This window comes from Ascaphus truei, chromosome 1, assembly GCF_040206685.1.
Source record: "Ascaphus truei isolate aAscTru1 chromosome 1, aAscTru1.hap1, whole genome shotgun sequence".
Lineage (NCBI taxonomy): Eukaryota > Metazoa > Chordata > Amphibia > Anura > Ascaphidae > Ascaphus > Ascaphus truei.
Genome location: NC_134483.1, coordinates 169,280,237 through 169,296,476, shown reverse-complemented (window position 1 = coordinate 169,296,476; position 16,240 = coordinate 169,280,237). Strand labels below are relative to the sequence as shown.

General features: G+C 43.2%; 1 long non-coding RNA gene across 2 annotated transcripts in view; it reads right to left on the bottom strand.

Annotated features, from left to right (window-relative positions):
• Positions 1-783: 783 nt before the first annotated feature.
• LOC142493695 (uncharacterized) overlaps positions 784-16,240 on the bottom strand; it is a 64,083-nt gene continuing 48,626 nt past the window's right edge. For both annotated transcript variants that reach the window (XR_012801187.1, XR_012801188.1), the window contains 2 exons: positions 6,356-6,490; positions 784-1,997 (listed from right to left, as the gene is read on the bottom strand). This is a non-coding gene — a long non-coding RNA (uncharacterized LOC142493695). The remainder of the gene's footprint in view (positions 1,998-6,355; positions 6,491-16,240) is intronic.

Below are 16,240 nucleotides of genomic sequence, written 5' to 3'. Positions count from 1 at the left end.
CTAACCCAGGGGATAGCATCTCTATAGCAAGTGGCTAAGGTGGAAAACTTGTGCATGCCCTTGGCTGATTCAGAATCCCCGCTTGCCTGGCTTCACAGGACTTACATCGTTCTGATTGGCTGGTAAGAAAGTTCCCACGCGGTGATTGGCTGTAGTATTTTGTGGATGAACTCCAAAATACTATAAGAAACCTCTCAGCCAATCAGCCGAGAGATTCTCAAGCGCCAAAACAGCGGTGGGATTTTTGAATGTGGAAAAAGATACCTCTACGCGAATAACAGAGCAACGGCTTCAGAAAAACCAACCCAAAATATTTTCTAAGTCCAGCTTTTTGGGACCAACTTCTCAAAAACGAACGTAGCTGTTGTGGCTGGGATTTCAAGGCGATTTTAGTTCCAGGACATTTGTAGCTAAGTCCCGGTCAACAAAAAGCAAGCCCTCCAGAGAGAAGGGAGTAGTGGTGTCTGGAACCATGCAGATTTGGGTTCCAGGACAATTTACAATTTATTTAATTTTACCTGTTTTGCTCAATGTATGATCCTGGTAAAATGCGTAAATGGTCTGTGGCTCTTTGTTTTTGTGCACCCTGCATTATATACTGTATATATATATAATACTGTACTTCATTCTATGAACGCCATATACTGTAAGGTTTGGATCATACTTTGCACCCATCCACACTATTAACTGCAATCCCCCTGCCCACATCGCTAATATAGTATTATCACCCAAATAAATGAAAAGTTAACCAAACTACAGTAGGATAGAATTTAACACGTGCTTTATTTCTCACAACAATAGGACTGAATACCAACACCACATGGTTATTTTGACACCTTCCGGGTTACAGTACAGTATCTCATATTTTTCATCAGTGCAAGCAACAATAATTACAGGCATACCCCGGTTTAAGGACACTCACTTTAAGTACACTCGCGAGTAAGTACATCTTGCTCGATAGGCAAACAGCAGCTCACGCATGCACCTGTCAGCACTTCCTGAACAGCAAAACCGGCTCCCTACCTGTACCGAAGCTGTGCGCAAGCGGGGAGACTATAGAGCCTGTTACACATGCGTTATTTATATCAGTTATGCACGTATATGACGATTGCAGTACAGTTCATGCATCGATAAGTGGGGAAAAGGCAGTGCTTCACTTTAAGTACATTTTCGCTTTACATACATGCTTCGGTCCCATTGCGTACGTTAATGCGGGGTATGCCTGTACATATAATCATTATAAGGCCTATTTTGTAAAATAATATGATGGATACATTCTTACTACATGCCAGTAGCGTGTCCATTTTGCTGTAACACAATGGGAGAAAACACTGGCAATGTGATTTATATAGTTATTGCATTTTTGTACATCAAGTGTGTTTGCCCAGAAAGCGCGTATTCCCTTTACTAATTGTTCCTGTTGGCAGGTTTGACGACTTGCCTCAGGTGATGTTTCATATCATGCCACACCAATTCTATGGAGTTTAAATCGGGTAGATCTCCAACATCAGGGACAAAAAAGGGGATGTAAGAGCAAAGATCCAAACACTAGAACTAAAAATGAAACAGTAACAATGCAGCACTTACAGTTAGGTCCAGAAATAATTGGACACTGATACAAGTTTTGTTATTTCGGCTGTGTACCAAAAACAAAAATTCAAGTTACAGTTAAATAATTAATATGGGCTTAAAGTGCTGTCTGTCAGCTTTAATTTGAGGGTATTCATATTCAAATTGGAGGAAGGGTTTAGGAATTACATCTCTTTAATATGTAGCCCACTCTCTTTCAAGGGACCAAAAGTAATTGGACAATTGACTCAAAAGCTATTTCATGGACAGGTGTGTGGGCTATTCCTTTGTTATTTCATCATCAATTAAGCAGGTAAAAGATCTGGAGTTGATTCCAGGTGTGGCATTCGCATTTGGAAGCTGTTGCTGGAACCCACAGCATGCGGTCAAAGGAGATCTCAATGCAAGTGAAAAAGGGCATCCTTAGGCTGCAAAAAAAAAAGAAAACCCATCAGAGAGATAGCAGGAAAATTAGGAGTGGTCAAATAAACAGTTTGGTACATTCAAAGAAAAAAAGAACACACTGGTGAGCTCTGCAACACACAAAGGCCTGGACATCCATGGAAGACAACAGTGGTGGATGATCGTAGGATCCTTTCCATAGTAAAGAAAAACCCCTTCACAACATCCAGCCAAGTGAAGAACACTCTCCAGGAGGTAGGCAGATCATTAGTCAAGTCAACCATAAAGAGAAGACTTCATGAGAGCAAATACAGAGGGTTCACCACAATGTGCAAACCATTCCTAAGCCTCAAGAATAGAAAGGCCAGATTAGACTTTGCCAAACAATATCTAAAAAAGCCAGCCCAGTTTTGGAACAGCATTCTTTGGACAGATGAAACTAAGATCAACCTGTACCAGAATGTTGGGAAGAAAAAAGTATGGTGAAGGCTTGGAACGGCTCATGATCCAAAGCATACCACATCATCTGTAAAACACGGTGGAGGCAGTGTGATGGCATGGGCATGCATGGCTTACAATGGCACTGGGTCACTAGTGTTTATTGATGATGTGATAGAAGACAGAAGCAGCCGGATGAATTCTGAATTGTATAGGGATATAATGTTTGCTCAAATTCAACCAAATTCAGTGAAGTTGATTGGACGGCACTTCACTTTACAGATGGACAATGACCCAAAACATACTGCGAAAGCAACCCATGAGATTTTTAAGGCAAAGAAGTGGAATATTCTGCAATGGCCGAGTCAATCACCTGATCTCAACTCGATCGAGCATGCATCGTTCTTACAGAAACATGGCTAACCCCTAAAACCCCTATGCAAATATCGCCATGCAGGAAAACTCCATTTCTAGGAGAGATAGGTCAAAGAAAGGAGGAGGGGTGTTATTTTATATTGCAGACACCTTACAATTCACACTGTTAAATTGCCCCCCAAGCCCACCCTCCTTTGAAATTCTAGTTGGCAAAATCTGCCTCCCCTTTTCTAAGCCCAACTTGCTTGCTGGAATCTACCGCCCCCTTAAAGCCCCTCTACAATCCCTGACTGATATCACCCAGTTTCTTGGCTCCATTTCCTCTCTGAATGAGAAGAGTGAGCTGCTAGTTCTTGGGGATTTCAACTTCAATTGGCTTGACCCTAAAAACCACAAAATCCAGATACAACTCAAGTCACTTAACCTATCGCAACTGATTTCCCAACCCACACGGACAAACCTGAAATCGCATAACCATTCCTTGTTAGTCTGGATTCTCTCCTCAAACCCCAGCAGAATCCAATCCTCTGGCATCCTTCCTGATATTTTCAGTGACCATGCAATAGTGTACTTTGTAAGGAAAATTAAACACTGTGTGAAACGCGTTGCGAAAGCCCTACGGTGCAGCTAGAAGTCAGCCCACAGGTGTACCTACCCCCAGCTGTCCCATCAACAACCAGAGACCCTTCGGCACGCCGGAGTGAGTTTCTCTGGGGAACCGGCATTTGAGGCGGGCTACTATTCACAGGTCCTGCGAGAAGCCGCAACCCGGAAGTAAGAACTATATGGTGCTGAGCCAGGCAGCCCCAGCGCGCGGGTCTACCTTGTAAGCCTCTGCACCAGCTCTTTATGCCCAGGACACCACCAGGACTGTTTCCTCTGCACCTGAATACTGGATGTACTTACCCTTATATGTAAGTATTTATTGTTACTACTATTAACATGTTTTAATTAAATCTTGACCCTCGGTGCGCTTTTGTGTTTCATTCCCTGCTATTGCCCGCGTTTGGAGCCATCCTGCAACGGGACCTGTGGAGGAGGGGTGCCTTCACATCACATCAGCTGCAAGAGGGAAGAGTTGATCCACTACGAGATCCTGTTAGGAAGCAAGAGCGCGGTTTGACTTTCTTATCTATGACATTGCAAATGCATTCAATGATTACTTTGTGGGGTGTGCCACTAAATTATTAGCGAAACGCAGCCCAAACCACAAACCTGAATCTCATCCTGGGAGTACCCACATAGCCCCACCCCCTCCCAACACTGCCCACCACTTTCAATCAGGCCCAGTATCCGAAGAGGAGATTACACAAGCGCTCCTCAAATTAAAACTAAGCAGTCAATGTGGACCTGACACTACAATCTAGGTTCCTACGACTTGGTGCCCCAGCCATTGCCAAACCAATTGCTTCCATAGTCAACTCTATCCTGTCTGCAGGCCATATCCCTAAGACCTGGAAAACTGCCAGAGTTGTCCCAATCTTCAAAAGTGGGGACAAAAAAATTGTCTCAAACTACAGGCCAATCTCACTTCTCCCAATTCTATCCAAAGTCATGGAAAAATGTGTCCACTCCCAATTAAGCGATTACTATACCAAGACAAATTTCCCTAGCCAATTCCAATCTGGCTTTCACCCCAAACACTCCACCATAACTACCCTGCTAAAAGTTTGCAATGAAATCCAGTGTGGAATGGAACTGGGACAACTCACTGGTGCAGTATTCCTAGATTTTGCAAAGGCTTATGATACTGTTGATCATGCTATTCTGCTTAACAAACTCCAGAGCTCTGGAATAGGGAAGCATGCTTTAAACTGTTTATAGTCCTACCTATCGGGTAGATCCCAACATGTGTCCACCTCAGGCTCTAACTCCAACCCCCTGGATATCACCTGTGGTGTCCCGCAAGGCTCTGTTCTGGGGCCCCTACTCTTCTCAATGTTCATCAATGATCTTCCCACAGCTTGTAAGGAAGCATCAATACACATGTATGCAGATGACACACTCCTATATGCACACAGCCATAGCCTCTCTGACCTTCAACACATACTTCAGTCTGACTTTTTGAGACTCGCCGCTCCTCCTTCTCTTACTGTGCACCCCACAACTGGAACAACCTGCCAGAGACTTTCACATCCACCACCAGTTTAAGTTCTTTTAAATCTAAGGCTGTCTCATATTTTAATCTGGTCTGTAACTGCTGCATACACCCATAATATATATTTTCTTTGACTGTGCATGCAATGTCTTGTACACTGGCGACACATTTAATTGCACTGCGGCCAGATCCGCAAGCCGGGAGATTTCCCGGCTTGCTAGTGGCCGCCCCTCGGCGTGCCGCGCGTCATAGACGCGCGGTCACGCGTCTTCGGGAGCGTGCGCCCCCTGCACGCACGTCCAGGGGCTCCCCGAGGGAGCCCTGGTGTCCCGCGATCGCGGGACAGCGGCAGGGGGTTCCGGGGGACCCGGCGGACCCGGCAGCGGGAGGGAGAGCGCCCCGATCGGAGGGCGCTCTTCCGCTGCTTCGGCGCGCGCCCGTCACACTCGGGCGCGCGCCAGGCTACTGCTGCGGCACAGAACGGGCAAATGCTCGAATAAACTGTGCCGCAGCAGTATATAATGTATACCCTGTTCATTTATGCAACTGTATTTGTAACATGTATTATTTGTCTTAACTCTGTGGCAAGGACATACTTGAAAACGAGAGGTAACTCTCAATGTATTACTTCCTGTAAAATATTTTATAAATAAATAAATAAATTCACTTGCTGAAGACAATTCCTAAACGTTTCATACGATATTTTTGTTCAACCTCTTGAATTAAAGCTGAAAGTCTGCACTTCTATTGCATCTCGGTTGTTTCATTTCAAATCCATTGTGGTGGCGTACAGAGCCAAAATTATGAAAATTGTATCAGTGTCCAATTATTTCCGGACCTAACTGTACTCTGGGGGAGTCTTCACCCAGGTAATTCCGGGTGCGTGAATATTAGCAGGCAAGGCACTATGTTTTGGGTCATTATCCTAGAAGAACCGATGACAACATGGGAACTGTGACTGAATACGATCAGCTATGGAGTGTAACGGGTGCTTGTCACAAACTGGACTGAACCACGAGGCCAAGGTGAGGATATATTAACACCGACCTAACGCCAAAAATCGCGTCCGGAATGCAGAGTCATGGTAGTGGTTAGCGGGTCAAGGTTGGAGAGGGGAGGATTGTCTTATTACTTGCCGTGGTCAGGTGTCGGAGGAGGTATGGATCATTGGGGGTAACTAGACGTGGTCGAGGGTTGGAGATAGACAGGATCATTGAGATAAAAGCCAAGGTTCTGTTGAACTGCAAGATAAACACAGCAAAGCAGCAAGCCAAGGCAGGTCAGGCGATATAAAGTGCTTGCGATCAGCACGTCGTCACAAGGAAAGAATATCTATGCTTAGCCAAATTGCAGCAGCACTAGCTGAGCATATAAAGGGAGATGAGCCAATCAGAGAGGAGTGCAGCAGCAGAAGCTGCTGCAAGAATCAGTCTCTTGATTAATTGCTGAGAGCTCAGCACAACAGGTACTGACGAGGAATAGCAGGTCAGTTTGCATCAAAGTTTGGATAGGAGTTTGCTGCTGATGCTGCCATCTCGGGAGCGACGCCGTGCCAGATCCTCACATGGAGTCTATAATCTCTTCTTGAAATTTTTTTTCCCATTATTCCTGTACAGAGAAAAGGGATATAAAGCCATACATTACATTATAACGGAACATAAAATTGAATTACCAAAACTTATAAACTGAGAATTACCATCAAATATTATTATGACCCTGTCCTAGTCTAGAGATAGCACCCTACACATGGACCTTGAGTGGGTGCTTGGGACGTGGCTTCAGGTATAGACATTTTATTTTTGTAAAAGGCAAAAGTGGCAAATCTTACTGGGGCATCTGACATCTCATCTGAAAATATAAAATAAAATATTACATTGTCAAAAGTTTTCCCACTATCGATCCAAGCTTGCGCTTGGTGTACTCTCTTAACCTTTTGGGCTCCCTTATCATTGGATATACTCAGTAATGACAAGATGGAATTGTACAGGTATGGTAAACTCGCACATGTACATACTGAACAACAACACTATTGCATTATACAATATTGCAGCAAAACACTTTACTTGACACATCTGTACTTCCAGTACAATTCACGTCTCATTCTTCTGATGCTGGACTCAGACATTGTCAGGTTATGATCCTGCTGTATAACTTATTTAACTGCGGTAGCACAACGTTCATCATTTGAATTGCTGATCTCATCCACAAGCTGCTTTGCCACCCTACAATCGTACCAAAATGTGAATGATTATGAGTGTTCATATGTATTTGGCACATGGCTGAAGTTAAATATGACAATGGATAAACATTTTTTATTTCTACATAATTGTCCCAAAAATTGTTACAAGAAACGAGGGAGAAGGTGAAAAGGGTGGGGGATGAGGGAGAAAGGAGGAAGATGGGAAGAGTGAGAAAGGAGGGAGAGGGGATAATGGAGAAAGGAGGGAACAGGAACTATAATATTCTCATTCAATAATATACAGTACAGTTAGATTGTCTGTACCGTACAGTACTTACTGTGTTGTGACCAAGCGAATCCTCTATATAACTTTAGTCTTTGCATGGGCATGATAGCAGACACAGCTATGAGTGATGTCGACGCCCGAGCTATTTAACCAGGCTTGGATATGGCTTATTTGATGTCCTTTCAGGTACATCTGCCATATTCTCATGCTCCTCTCCTTTGAAATAAATATTCTGGGCATTGCTGCTCTTGAAAATAAATTAAATGAAGCACAGTGAACGTACTGTAAAGTAAAGTACAGTATGCACATAATTTGTCATGTAATGTTAATGTTTATACCCTCTTTTAACACCTGTACCATCGAGTCGGGGATACAGTGCATTAAAGGTCAATCTCGACAATGGCATATCTGTCTCTGAAACAACTGCTTTCTGTCCAGATACTGTATTCTGCTTAATCTTCAGACATGGATCAGTCCCAATTCTACACATGCAACAAGCGTCTAACTGCTGCTGTCCCTGAGAATAGAAAGAGAAATGCAGCAGTCTGTGTGCCAAAAGCAAAGATGGACAAAAAGCCTACGGTGCCTAAAGAAAAGGCACTAAAAGTTCCCAAGGCAAAACATCCTAGACCGGGCTTTTGCTGGAAGAAAATTGGAACCATCATACATAAGGAGATTAAATTAAGCGAACGTTGCCGAACCAGACGACCCTCGGTCTACCCAAGCTGAAGATGAACAAGAGGTCCCCAGCACCAGCTTTGCACAGCCAGACGTCTACCTGACAACAAAAGCCATACCAGATGTCCCCTGCCACACTGATGCACAACCAAATGGCCCTCTGACAACAGAAGCCAAAACCAGACATCCCCTGCCGCACTAATGCACAAGCAGAAGACCCACTGACAACAGAAGCCGAACCAGACATCCCCTGTCGCACTGATGCACAAGCAGAAGACCCACTAACAACAGAAGCTGAACCAGATGTCCCCTGCCGCACTGATGCACAACCACATGGCCCTCTGACAGCAGAAGCCAAACTAGACGTCGCCTGCTGCACTGATGCACAAGCAGACGATCCTCTGACAACAGAAGCCGAACCAGACGTCCCCTGCCACACTGATGCACAACCAGATGGCCCTCTGAAAACTAAAGCAGAAAACCACTTCCCCTGTCCCACCGACGTCCCCCTCCGATCACCCAGCCTCTTAGAGAGAGAACACGAGTCCACCCTCACACCTTTTGTGAGCCTGAGTTCCGTAGCTCGCTTAGAGGAATCTTTAAGTGACTATGGAAGAATTTGCAACACAACACATCAATATAGGGAAAGAATGGAGGCAAAGTTGGATCAACTTTTGGAGAGAATGGAGGTCATGGAGAGGGGCATGGGCAACATTGACAATGACATTGCTGGGCTCTATTTCTTTGTTTCAGTCCCTCCTCATGTATATCCGATGCAGGATCAGGAGGGTGACCTAGAGGAATGCCATCCATCACCTGCACCTTCTTCACCGGAATTGGCCTGCACACTGCATCCAAAGATTTGAGGTCGCTCCTCTGGGACAGTGGGAAGGAAAGCATCACCAGAGGAAAGCACCACCACCAGAGGAAAGCATCCTACCAGACACTCTACCCTCACCCACTGACAAAAGCACACCGCTTCCACAAATACTCACTGCACCCAGATGTGTACTGGTGCAAATGTGAAGCCCCACAGACCATCTATCCTCGCCCAGTTAATTAAGCACACATGCTGCACGACCCGCAGCACACAGGAGAGTACAGCTTCAAATGCAACGCGATCCGAACACAATCCTAGACATAACGCTAACAGACCTCCCGCAGAGCATTACGGGAAAAATACTTTGCAAGAAGTGCAGGAAAAGTTACCATACTAGCCCTTCCCATTATGAAACACCATGTCAATTATGAGCTGTATCTTCAGTGGTTTAAGGTGGTTAATTATGATGGCAATAGGGGCAAGAATTTTGCTATCACAGGTAATCGACACTTTCTGAATACCGTGATAGCAACGCTCACAATAACGGCGATATAAATGGGTCAGTGATTTCTTTTAATGAACGCTTACTGCATAAGCCCCTTAGTGTCATGGAGCTCTACTACAAGGAACCTAAAAGATACAATGAATAAGACCAAAGTAACCAAACAAGAACACATTCCTGACTGTATGTGACAGATAACTATAAAATCAAGCTGGGTAGGACACTGCATCAGAGGAAGCAATTGAGATCCCACTCAGAGTTCAGTCCAAACAGTTGGAGTGTCCCCAGAGTGAAAACCCAAAAAGCCTCCCTCTGATGCAAAAACCTTGCCCTATCCCCACCCCTGATAGAAATGGGAATATGTTCCAATGCTGTGCCTGTCTGGCATGACAAAAAATGTTTAGATACTGGATGGTTAGTATCCTTATTTACAATTAATCTAATACTGTATGTTCTTGTATGAGAATCTTTAACAATCTAGTGGTTAATCCAATGTTTTGCTTCAGACAACCACATGTCAGTAAGTATATAACATGATTTGTCTGACATGTAATAAAAGTTTGAACATTGTATGTGCGCGTCTTTTCAGTGTTTTCAAAGGTTAGTGTCTTTTGCATATAAGGACAGATGTTACAATGGCCACACTTGTGTGATCCTTTCAAGGATGGAAAGAATCCCCAATTCTGATTCTTCATAGATTGTGTATTAAACATAGAAGGTGAGATACTGTAATATTACCTATAGTTTGAGAGTTTGAAAAAACTATCCTAGGATCTCGAGAAACCATATCCTTAATATGGGGGTCTAAGGAAAGAATGGAACAATGCTTTCTAATAATGGCCGATATAGCTGAAGCTTGACCACTGTATTGAGTAATAAAATACGGTGGTTCCTCAGTGTTGGTATGTGGCTGAACAATGGTCCCTATGTCAGTATTGATATCAGCCATACTTATAAGGTCTTTCCTAACTCTTGACAATGCATATTTGAAGGCTTCATTAAGATCCTGAACGGTATCACCTCTGTCTAAAAATGTTCTTTTAAATCTGATGACCTCTGTATATAATCATGAAGTGAGGAACAATTTCTGCGTAAATTCAGAAATTGTCCTCTCTGCATTCCCTTGAATAGGGATCTGTTGTGGCAACTACCCACATGTAATAAAGCATTGCGGGAGTGTTCTTTGTGATAAATATCACTTTGAACTGTTTTATCCATATCTACATAAAGATATACATCCAAGAACTGAATGTGATGTCTGTGAAAACAGCGAGTGAAAAGTAAGCTGCATGTGTTGTTGTTCAAATAATCAATGAATGACATGAGCTCTGGAACAGAACCCTTCCAAAAAATGAGTAGGTCATCAATGTAGCGCTTGTAAAGCACCACATTGTGACAAAATTGATTTCTATCTCCAAACATGTGGGGCTGCTCCCACCAACCCATGAACAGGTTGGCATAGCATGGGGTGAAACAATTGCCCATGGCAGTCCCACGTGTTTGGAGATAAAAATAACCATTACTGAAAGTCACTTTGCCAGGGGATAATCTGGATCTTGTGTGAGTGCCTCGGAGCAATCTCTATTGTTATTGTTTTATAAAGTGTTCACTGGTTTCATTGTTTCAAGACGTTTTTACTCTGTTGCAGTAAGTTTAATACACTTACAGTAGTACTGTACATAAAGTTTTAAGATGTTTTTACTCTGTGTCAGTAAATATAATACACTTACAGTAGTGCTATACAAAAAGTACTAAGGTTTTCTAGCCCTTGTCAGCATGTAACATGCATTACACATACAGCATAGCCCTTGTCGTAATGTAACATGCAATACAGTGAGTGTCACTCAACTTAGCCCTTGTCAGCATGTCACATGCAGTACAGTGAGTGCATTCAACCTCGCCATTGTCAACATGTAACATGCAGTACATTGTCACTCAACCTAGACCTTGTCAGCATGTATAAAGTGTTCACTGGTTTCATTGTTTTAAGACGTTTTTACTCCTTTGCAGTAAATTTAATACACTTACAGTAGTACTGTACATAAAGTACTAACATTTTCTAGCCCTTGTCGGCATGTAACATGCATGGCACATTCAGCATAGCGCTTGTTAGGATGTTTTTCCTACAGCTAGATGGCAGGGGACACAATAACTCGCGATAACCGACTTGAGATTCTGGCTGGTATTGCATATTATGCCACATATCGCATTTCTGCCCGCCTTCAGATCTAGCTTCACCCAGGTTAAATCACGGATAACTCCTGTACATTTCTTCGTAAATCTCACATAAGGGACAGGCTCGAGTAAGGAAAACCCCGGACACAAACAGGCTACATCTGTACGGTATTTTGACACATATAAATATATATATATATGTATGTATGTATGTATGTATGTAAGTATGTATGTATGTATGTATGTATATATATATATATAGTGCAGAATAAATGAGTTCTTCAGTATTAGGTGATACCTTTTTTATTGGACTAACAATTTATGTCATAGGACAAGCTTTCGAGAGTTCTCCTCTCTTCTTCAGGTCAGCAATACTGATTTACACAGGAATCAATGCTAAAACAGTGTAGAGAAAAAAACAAAAAAAAAAAACAAACAGATATTTACTGTAGGTAAGGTCGGGTGTTAAGTGTTTGAAGCCAAGGGACAGTGTCAAATAAAGGTGGGGAAGGGATGCTGGGGGGGGGAGAGAAAGTGTGGATAAGAATAGAGGCAAGCAGGATAATTACTGACAATTTTGGTAGGGTGTGAGAAAACCCATGTCCACATTAAGTCCCTTGGTTTTGGTGTCAAAGAGTCTTATCATTCTGAGCTCAAATGTTTTCCGTTCTTGGGTGCTTTTAAACATTCCATTGAGGATTTTGATTTTTAAATCATTTATGGAATGATCTGGTTGTGAGAAGTGATGTACCACAGGTGAGCAGTATCTTCCTTCTTCGTGATGGAGTATAGAGTGTCTGTGCATATTCATTCTTCCTTGTAATTTTTGGCTGGTTTCCCCAATGTAGCAACCTTGGTCACATTTGTTGCATTGAATCATATACACTGTATTCGTGGATGTGCAGCTGTATGATCCTTTAACATTGAATGTTCTATGGTTGTGACTGGCTGTGGGATCCTGGCAAATATGTTTGCAGAGTTTGCAGCGTGTGTTGCTGTACGGTTTTGTGCCGTTATTCATGTCTTTAAAATCGTTGTGAAGTTTTCTGCTGACTAATTTCTGTTTGAGGCTTGGTGGTTGCCGGAATGCAAGAATGGGAGGTTTGGGAAAGATTTCTTTTAATGTCGCATCCTCTGTCAGCATGGGTTGCAGATCTTTGATTATTTTTCGTATTCCCTCCAGGGTAGGGTTGTATGTGGTCACTAGTGGTATTCGTGTGGTAGGTTCTTTCTGTCTGTATTGTAGCAGGTGTTCTCGTGGGGCTTTTAGTGCAGATGTAATAGTTTTGGCAATAGTCTTTGGTTTGTATCCCTTCTGTCTGAACGATTCGGTCAGGGTTGTGAGATGCCTGTTTCTGTCTTCAGTGTCAGAGCATATGCGGTGGTATCTTATAGCCTGGCTGTGTATGATACCTTGTTTGGTGTGAGTGGGATGGAAGCTGGAGTTGTGGAGGTAACTGCATCTGTCAGTTGGTTTCTTGTATACAGATGTGTGTAGTTTCCCATCTTTCAGTGTTACTGTCGTGTCTAGAAAGTTTATTAGGTTTGCAGAATAATCCATTTTGAGTTTTATTGATGGATGGAATGAGTTTAGGGACTCATGGAATTGTTTTAGGTTTTCTTCACCCTCTGTCCATATTATAAACAGGTCATCAATGTATCTGTAGTATTTGTAGGGTTTGTGGAGGCATGTAGTTAGGAATCTTTGTTCAAGATTTGCCATGAAAAGATTGGCGTATTGCGGTGCCATCTTGGTACCCATTGCAGTCCCCATTAGTTGTAGGTACATTTCCTTGTTGAAGCTGAAGTAGTTGTGTGTGAGGATGTATTCTATCAGTTTGGTAATTACATCCGCGCTGTATTTCTGATCCAGGGGAGATGTTGTAAGGAAATGCAGGCATGCCTCAATACCATCCTTGTGGGGGATGTTGCTGTAAAGGGATTCTACATCCATGGTAACTAGCAGTGTGTTGGGTGGTAGTTGGTTGATGTTGTTAAGATTATTGAGAAAATCTGTGGTATCTTGTATGAAGCTGTTGGTGCTTCTGACTAAAGGTTTGAGGATATTCTCCACTAAGCCTGATATTTGTTCCGTGAGTGTATCCATACCTGTTATAATTGGTCTGCCGGGGTTTCCTGGTTTGTGGATTTTGGGAAGCATGTAGAAGATCCCAACTCCTGGGTTGTCAGGTATTAGTTGCTTCAATACCTGACAACCCAAGAGTTGGGATCTTCTACATGCTTCCCAAAATCCACAAACCAGGAAACCCCGGCAGACCAATTATAACAGGTATGGATACACTCACGGAACAAATATCAGGCTTAGTGGAGAATATCCTCAAACCTTTAGTCAGAAGCACCAACAGCTTCATACAAGATACCACAGATTTTCTCAATAATCTTAACAACATCAACCAACTACCACCCAACACACTGCTAGTTACCATGGATGTAGAATCCCTTTACAGCAACATCCCCCACAAGGATGGTATTGAGGCATGCCTGCATTTCCTTACAACATCTCCCCTGGATCAGAAATACAGCGCGGATGTAATTACCAAACTGATAGAATACATCCTCACACACAACTACTTCAGCTTCAACAAGGAAATGTACCTACAACTAATGGGGACTGCAATGGGTACCAAGATGGCACCGCAATATGCCATTCTTTTCATGGCAAATCTTGAACAAAGATTCCGAACTACATGCCTCCACAAACCCTACAAATACTACAGATACATTGATGACCTGTTTATAATATGGACAGAGGGTGAAGAAAACCTAAAACAATTCCATGAGTCCCTAAACTCATTCCATCCATCAATAAAACTCAAAATGGATTATTCTGCAAACCTAATAAACTTTCTAGACACGACAGTAACACTGAAAGATGGGAAACTACACACATCTGTATACAAGAAACCAACTGACAGATGCAGTTACCTCCACAACTCCAGCTTCCATCCCACTCACACCAAACAAGGTATCATACACAGCCAGGCTATAAGATACCACCGCATATGCTCTGACACTGAAGACAGAAACAGGCATCTCACAACCCTGACCGAATCGTTCAGACAGAAGGGATACAAACCAAAGACTATTGCCAAAACTATTACATCTGCACTAAAAGCCCCACGAGAACACCTGCTACAATACAGACAGAAAGAACCTACCACACGAATACCACTAGTGACCACATACAACCCTACCCTGGAGGGAATACGAAAAATAATCAAAGATCTGCAACCCATGCTGACAGAGGATGCGACATTAAAAGAAATCTTTCCCAAACCTCCCATTCTTGCATTCCGGCAACCACCAAGCCTCAAACAGAAATTAGTCAGCAGAAAACTTCACAACGATTTTAAAGACATGAATAACGGCACAAAACCGTGCAGCAACACACGCTGCAAACTCTGCAAACATATTTGCCAGGATCCCACAGCCAGTCACAACCATAGAACATTCAATGTTAAAGGATCATACAGCTGCACATCCACGAATACAGTGTATATGATTCAATGCAACAAATGTGACCAAGGTTGCTACATTGGGGAAACCAGCCAAAAATTACAAAGAAGAATGAATATGCACAGACACTCTATACTCCATCACGAAGAAGGAAGATACTGCTCACCTGTGGGACATCACTTCTCACAACCAGATCATTCCATAAATGATTTAAAAATCAAAATCCTCAATGGATGTTTAAAAGCACCCAAGAACGGAAAACATTTGAGCTCAGAATGATAAGACTCTTTGACACCAAAACCAAGGGGCTTAATGTGGACATGGGTTTTCTCACACCCTACCAAAATTGTCTGTAATTATCCTGCTTGCCTCTATTCTTATCCACACTTTCTCTCCCCCCCCCCCAGCATCCCTTCCCCACCTTTCTTTGACACTGTCCCTTGGCTTCAAACACTTAACACCCGACCTTATCTACAGTAAATATCTGTTTGTTTTTTTTTTGTTTTTTCTCTACACTGTTTTAGCATTGATTCCTGTGTAAATCAGTATTGCTGACCTGAAGAAGAGAGGAGAACTCTCGAAAGCTTGTCCTATGACATAAATTGTTAGTCCAATAAAAAAGGTATCACCTAATACTGAAGAACTCATTTATTCTGCACTATCGCAACTGGACTAACACGGCTACTTTCTGCTTTATATATATATATATATATATATATATATATATATATATATATAGAGAGAGAGAGAGAGAATAAATGAGTTCTTCAGTATTAGGTGATACCTTTTTTATTTACTGAAGAACTCATTTATTCTGCACTATCGCAACTGGACGAACACGGCTATTATCTGCTTTATATATATATATATATATACAGCTAAACCCCGTTATAACGCGGGTCTCGGGGTCCACCCCAATACCACCGCGTTACTAACGGGGTCGCGAGAAAAAAAAATGGCCGCCGCGCTTTAGCGCATATTCATTACGCGGGACAGGAGATGGGAGCGGGCATGTCCCTCCGCTCCCCGCTTCCCCCTGTCACCGCGGGACAGGCCGCGGGGCAGGAGATGGGAGCGGGGATGTCCCTCCTGTCCCGCTTCCCCCTGTCACCGCGGGACAGGCCGCGGGGCAGGAGATGGGAGCGGGGATGTCCATCCTGTCCCCGCTTCCCCCTGTCACCGCGGGACAGGCCGCGGGGCAGGAGATGGGAGCGGGGATGTCCCTCAGGTCGCCGCTTACC